General features: G+C 56.9%; 1 pseudogene; it reads left to right on the top strand.

Moving 5' to 3' along the window:
- Window positions 1-4,845: 4,845 nt before the first annotated feature.
- LOC119292411 lies at window positions 4,846-6,091 on the top strand (annotated as a pseudogene).
- Window positions 6,092-7,098: the final 1,007 nt, after the last annotated feature.

Here is a 7,098-nt window from a genome sequence, read left to right as displayed (position 1 = left end):
TCCTAAGCATGGAAACATCTAAAAATAGCAACAGCAAGTGCCAATAGCACCCATGTGCACCCATGCACATTTGGCATCATCCTAAAATGGTCCTACTACATGCACGTATAACAATCAACACAAACCCTAGCATGAACACAACTACTAGCATGAACACAGATCCTAGGACACACTAGCAGTAGCAAAAAAAAATTATCCTAGGACACACATTGTAGGAAACAAAAACAGATCGGTCCGATTGGATTTGATTAGGATCGCATCCAATTGGATCTACTCGAATCCTATCTAATCCGATCGAGTCCACTAACTACTAGCACATGCCTAAGAAAATAAACCCCTAATCTACATCTACAAGCAAGCATTGGGGGGTTTGACTCACCGGAGCTTGCATAGCTGCAGCGAGCCGATGCCGGGGTGAAAACCCCGGTGGGAAGGAGAGCGGTGGTGGAGCAGAGGAGGAGCCGGGCCTGGCGATGGGCTGCGACATCGGCCCCGTGCTCATGGCCACGCCGGAGGTCGAGGAGGATGGCGCGCCGACAGGAGAAAACCCTTGGATGGGGGTCAAGAACCCCCCTCCCCCTGCCCAATGGGGTCCCAAGAAGCGGCGGCTCCATGGACGGCGCCGAGCCCAGGAGCACGAGATCCGGAATCGGCGGCGGAGCAGGAACGACTGGCACCGCATTGGCCGACCCTCGTGGTGGACGACAGCAGATGGGGGACGACGCTCACAGCGCCGACGCCAGGTCCCTGCCCGAGTTCTGGAGCCCGGCTAGCCAGCGCTCCTAGATGCTGGCGATGCGCTGGTCGACGAGGGTCAGAGGGCGGCGCGGCAGTGAGCGAGGCGGAGCCATCGAAGGAGAGGAGAGGGAGAGGTGGTGAGGCAGAGAGGGAGCAGTGGGAACAGTGCGGGCTGGGCGGTGATAGGAGAGTTGGGGGAGGGAGGGGAGTTATGAGCCATCGCGTCCGTCTCCCGCGCTGCCGCCGGGCCAGGCTCTAGCCTGCTTTAAGTTTCATGCGATCCACAACCCGCATGCAGCCCAGGCAACTAAACAAGCCGCGCACATCCCGTGCAGGCCTGGTTGGGCTGCATGCGGGCAACCAAACGCGCCCATAGTGCGTGCGTACATCGTTGGTGCGCTTGAGAACCTCGTAGGCTAGCGCGGGCAGGCAGGCCGGAGGTGGGGAGCTGGCAGGCGTGGTGGACGAGACGCTTTGGCGGAGATCCGCTCAAGGCTGGAGGATAGCATGGAGGAGGCCGTGGCCTGGAGTGGCTCCTCCTCCAACTCCGTGGTCAGTCCGAGCAGCCGCTGAAGCTGGGCCGCTGCTGACGCACCGTCGTGGTGGAGTTGGGGCTATGATGCAGGCGGGGGTGGGCGTTTGGAGGAGGAAGAGGAGTTTGGGGGGAGGGGTACTCATTGACATCTGAGAGGGCGGCGGCTTCCTCCGCCGGCCATGGCGGGGGTGGACAGAGATCCAGGGACAGGTAACAGGGTAACATGGCCGTTGCATGAAAAATGGACTGCCCAGATCACTTGTTGCAGCATAAAACACTGTAGAAAAGATGATAAAAAAATGGACGCCGCCGTCCTTTAGTTTGATCTGACTGTTGATTCTCAATCGGACGGTCGAAAGTGTTGGCCCCAAAATGGAACTACCGAAGCACGACGATCACCGGAGACACGATCGGCGAGGAGGAAGGTGGACACAGAGTTTTTCCGGGTGCTCGAACACCCCCGCCGCACGAACGGCTTCACTGTTTATCACCTCGAGCACGAACTCGATCTCCTTAGCGACTTACACAAGGGGGGAGAGGGTCTTATACCCGAGCCCACGGACATGCCCGTGCAGCTCCACGACTCGCCCGACTCCCACTCGCCACGCCCCGCACGCCCTGGCTCGCGCGCGCCCATTGCGCTCTGACGCGATCGCCGCGGCCACTTCGCGCGCCCTACGCGGCCCACGCCCTGGTCCTACGCCAACAGACTCACGCACACACGCGCTAACCCATGCACACACGCACACCTACACTTGGGAGCGCACGCACGCACCCAACCTTGCCCTGGCCCGAGTCCGACGCGCCCACCGCGCACGCTCGCGCGCACCGGCTCGCCAGACTCGCCACGGATTATTCCCAACATTCTCCCCCTAAGCCGTGGCTCAGAGGAGTCCGTCGTCCTCAACTCCGGCGTCCGCCAGCAGTGCCCGCTCCGCCGCCGGCGCCTTCCGCAGCTCCGGGCAGTCCCGCTTGAAATGGCCTCGTTCGCCGCATTTGTAGCACCGGCCACGTTTGTTGCTGCCACTGCCTGATGCCATACTGCGCGTGTCGTCGTCGTCGCCGTCCCGAGCTCCCCCTTGGCGCCGCTCCCGCGCCCGCCATTGTGCCGCCGTGTATAAGAGCTGGCCGTCCTGGCGCTCGTCGCTGCTCTGCCCGCGGCGCCGCACATGCTCGTCAAACGCGCGCAGCCGCCCGAGCACCTCGTCGTAGGTGAGCTCCTCGAGCTCGCATAATTGCTCGATGCCGGCGACCACCGGGAAGAGACGGTCCGGCACCGTATCCATGAGCTTCTTCACCAGCTCGGTGTCGCTCAGTGTCTCTCCCAGGCCGGCGAACCTCGCCGTCATCCCCCCAACCTGCCGGCGTAGACGTCCAGAGACTCGCCGTCCTCCATCCTCAGCCGGTCCAGCTCGCCGCGCAACGTCGCCCTTCTCGCCGCGCGCACCCGTTCGGCGCCGACGAAACGCACTTTGAGGGAGTCCCATACCTCCCTCGCCGTGGGCTTCGCCGCCACCTGCAGCAAGACGTCCTCCGGCAGCCCCGACAGAAGCAGCGCCCTCGCCGTCTTGCACTTCTTCGCGTTGACCGCCGCGTCGTTCGCCGGCGCCACCGCCTCCCACAGCGTGTGGGCATCAAGGATTGCCTGCGCCTTGATCGCCCACATGGTGTAGTTCTCCGGCGAGAGCATCGGCATGTTCATCGACACCGATCCGCCCGCGCCCCCGCCGCCGTGTGGAACCAGCGCCATGAACTCCGGCGAGCTCCCTCACCGCGCCTCGTCGCCTCGCTCTGATACCAAATGTTGGCCCCAAAATGGAACTACCGAAGCACGGCGATCACCGGAGACACGATCGGCGAGGAGGAAGGTGGACACAGAGTTTTTCCGGGTGCTTGAACACCCCCGCCGCACGAACGGCTTCATTGTTTATCACCTCGAGCACGAACTAGATCTCCTCAGCGACTTACACAAGGGGGGAGAGGGTCTTATACCCGAGCCCACGGACATGCCCGTGCAGCTCCACGACTCGCCCGACTCCCACTCGCCACGCCCCGCACACCCTGGCTCGCGCGCGCCCATCGCGCTCTGACGCGATCGCCGCGTCCACTTCGCGCGCCCTACGCGGCCCACGCCCTGGTCCTACGCCAACAGACTCGCACACACACGCGCTAACCCACGCACACACGCACACCTACACTTGGGAGCACACGCACGCACCCAACCTTGCCCTGGCCCGAGTCCGACGCGCCCACCGCGCACGTTCGCGCGCACCGGCTCGCCAGACTCGCCACGGATTATTCCCAACAGAAAGAGGGTCATGCCACCTTACTGTTCATCAGTGACCCATGGCAAGTCACTCGAACGGGTGTTGGCATGGTCAGTGCTTTGTCCATAAATTTTTTTGAAGAAAAAGGAGCAATGTAGGCTCCAAACTCCTCGTCGACACCGTAGGAATTCTAGATCTTTCTATTATAGCTATAACTGAGTAAACACTCGTAAATGAAAAATCTTTGCTTGGATATTTGCTAACTCATACATAGATTTTTTTTTTTGCGAGAAACTCATGCATAGATTTGTAGTATTTATATTTAATAAAACAAACACAAACATATATAAACACACTATGGTACATCTGAGTGACACATAATAGTTTGGATTAGTGTACTTTGTTCATCATTCTTTTGTTTTTCTTACACTAGGCAAACTTGAGACCATCCAAGTGTTCCTAGCTGAAACGTAAAAAAAAGATGTTCACTACTCCCTCCAATGCTAAATATAAGCCCTTTAGAGATTTCAATATAGGCTACATACAGGGCAAAACAGGTGAATTTATACTTAAAAAATGTCCATATACATCCATATATAGTCCATATTAAAATCTGTAAAAAAAACTTATATTTGGAAACGGAGGGATATAATGACAAACACTTGAATTATATAACACAAAACTTGGGTCTTACCGTTATGTTTGGTCAATAATATTCAATAAATGTACGACAAACATTGTATTATAGAAAAACTACTTGGTGACACAATAATTAATAAATAGGTAAAATAGTTTAGCACAAAAAAATGCGACCGAGCCGTGTCAAGTATGTGGTCAATGCGATTTGTTTTTGAGAAGAGAAAAGTTTGTTCTTTTGTACTAAAAAAATAACAAAAAAAGTTTTTTCATTCCTTATAAAAAACAAACAAACAAAAAATCGTTCACACGCAGGAAAAAGAAGAAAATATATTTCGTTCTGGCGCGCGTGTGGGACTTGGAGTCCGGAGGAGGTGCATGATGAGACGCCTCAGAAACGATCGACCGGGATTCAATAATCAAATCAAAATCGAACAAAAAAAAACACACGAGGCAGGGCTATGCATGGTACGATTAACTGAAGAAATAATCAAAGTGAGAGCACGAGAAGACACGAGCTAGGGCGCGTTTGAGCGATTTGTCCCTAGGCGAGGTGAGAAACGAAGAAAGGCGTGCGTGCGTGCGATTCGTCCATACACGCCAGGCGAGAAACGAAGAAAGACGGGTTGACGAGGCGTTCCAGGAAACGTGGCATGTAGTTCGACTCGGATGGCAACCAACCTGGTCCTCACCAGTGCCAACCTGGTGCCGATGAAGATCGCCAAGGACGGCACGAGCGGCTCGACGGACGCGTACGTGGTGCTCAAGTAAAGGCCCAAGTGGGCACCCACGCGCACCATCCTCGACCACTTCAACTCGTGCTGGAACGAGCAGTGCGCCTAGGACGTGTTCGACCCATGCACTGTGCTCTCCATCGCCGTCGTCCACAAAGCTAGGTACAAGCAGCAGACCTCCGGCGACGCCGCCTTGGCCAGGAAGGACGTCTGCATCGGCAAGCTTCACATCCGGCTCTCCACGTTGGACAAGAACCGGATGTACACCATCAGCTACGCGCTCACGGCGGTGCACCCAGTCGGCGTGCGCAAGATGGGCGGCTAGAGTTGGGTATCCGCTTCACCTTCCCATCCTAGCTCACGCTGATGCAAGTGTATGGGAGCCCGCTACTGCGCGCATGCACTATGTCAAGCCGCTGGGCCCGGCGCGACAGGACGTGTTGTGCCACACCACCATGCGCATCGTGTCAGGCCGGCTCGTGTGGTCCAAGCCACTGCTGGTGCCGGAGGTGGTGCAGTACCTGCTGGACACGGATACACACGCCTGAAGCATGCGCCCGAGCAAGGCCAACTAGTTCCGCGTCATCTGTTGCCTCTCGCACCTCGCTACCGCGGTGCACTGGGGCCTCCGGGTGCGCACCTAGGAGCACTCGCCCACCTCCGTCCTCGTCCACATGCTGCAAGTCGCCGTCGTGCTCTGCCTAGAGATGATACTGCCCACCGTCTGCCTCTACCTCCTCCTCGTGCTGATCTGGCGCTATCGCTGGCGGCCACGCGAGCCGGCAGGCATGGACCCGTGGTTCTCAGACATGGACATCATGAGCCTCGACGATCTGGACGAGGAGTTCAACGGGCTCCCCTCGTCCCACCACGCGGACGTGGTGCGGGTGCGCTACGACCAGCTGCGCGCTGTGGCCGGGCACACATATGCTGCTTGGTGACGTGGCGACGCAGGGGGGCGCGTGGAGGCGCTGCTGTCCTAGCGCGACCCACGCGTAATTGGGGTATTCGTCGTGGCCTGCCTGCTGGCCGTGCTGGTGCTCTATGTCGTGCCGTTAAAGGCGCTGCCGCTAGGCATGGGCTTCTTCTACCTCTAGAACCCCAGGTTCCGCGATGACATGCCCTCCGCCGGCTTCAACTTCTTCTGCCGCCTGCTGTCGCTGTCCAACCGGGTTCTCTAGGATCGATCGATCGTTGTTTTTCTTTGAGCTTGCTGTTGCTGTACTTGGTGTGATCCACTGCTGTTGTTTAGAGGGATCATCGTTTCATCATTTGTTGCACACAGAAAGAAAGCCACTTCCCATCTGATGATGCGGCTGGCTTACTTAGTGATGCTAATCTCAAGAATAAAGATAGCTGTTGCCTAGTGTATTCTTTGATTCAGAATCAGAGTCTTGATGATCATGATCCTGAAAATATGTTTTATGTTGTAAGTCAACTAAAACTAAGCTTCTGGAAGCATACATTCTACATAGAAATGTATGCATCTTCTGAAGGTTGCCGTTCCACAATGCTCTCACCAAAGTCATTGTCCGCCAAGCCATCGTAGTGATGTGATGCATTCCAAGCCACGGAAGATGTTCCAAATGCAGGTGGTGTAGCAGCATTGGAAGAGTATATGGGCGGCTGACTCTTGGCATTGCTTACATAGAGGGCAGAGATCACAATTTGGCCAGCCGCAGCATATCAGTCGACCCGATGTCCAAAGACTATTTTGAAGGACAAGCCAGACAAAGAACTTGCACCTTGGGGTGTTAGACTTCGTATTGTAGCCTTACTGTGTAATCCATACCATATTGGTATAGGACTTGTGTGATAGGCCACCCCATAGAGGGTTGAGCCAGTTCCCCTCAAAACCTATGTTTTACATGGTATCGAGTCTAACCTAGGTCCTAGGTCCTCTACCCCACCCGCCGCCGCCGCACCACCAAAACCCTAAACCCTAGGGCTGCCGCCGTCGGAGCCATGACTGCTCCCGCTTCGGGCGCCACCAGCTCCGGGTCAATCTCCGCGTCGCTTGCCGCCCTCAACCTCCCACCTCGCCCCTAGCTCCGCCGGTGCCTCAGTTCTTCGGCACCACCGCTGTGGGCTCCCTGTTTTCAGCGCGGATCCCTCCACCACCGCCCGCGATGGCCTCAACACCGATCCCGCCGCCACCGCCTGCGATGGCCCCTTTCGGCTCCTCCTC

Source organism: Triticum dicoccoides, chromosome 4B (assembly GCF_002162155.2).
Source record: "Triticum dicoccoides isolate Atlit2015 ecotype Zavitan chromosome 4B, WEW_v2.0, whole genome shotgun sequence".
Classification (NCBI taxonomy): domain Eukaryota; kingdom Viridiplantae; phylum Streptophyta; class Magnoliopsida; order Poales; family Poaceae; genus Triticum; species Triticum dicoccoides.
Note: the sequence above shows the minus strand (reverse complement) of the source record. Positions and strands in the feature narration are given on the sequence as shown.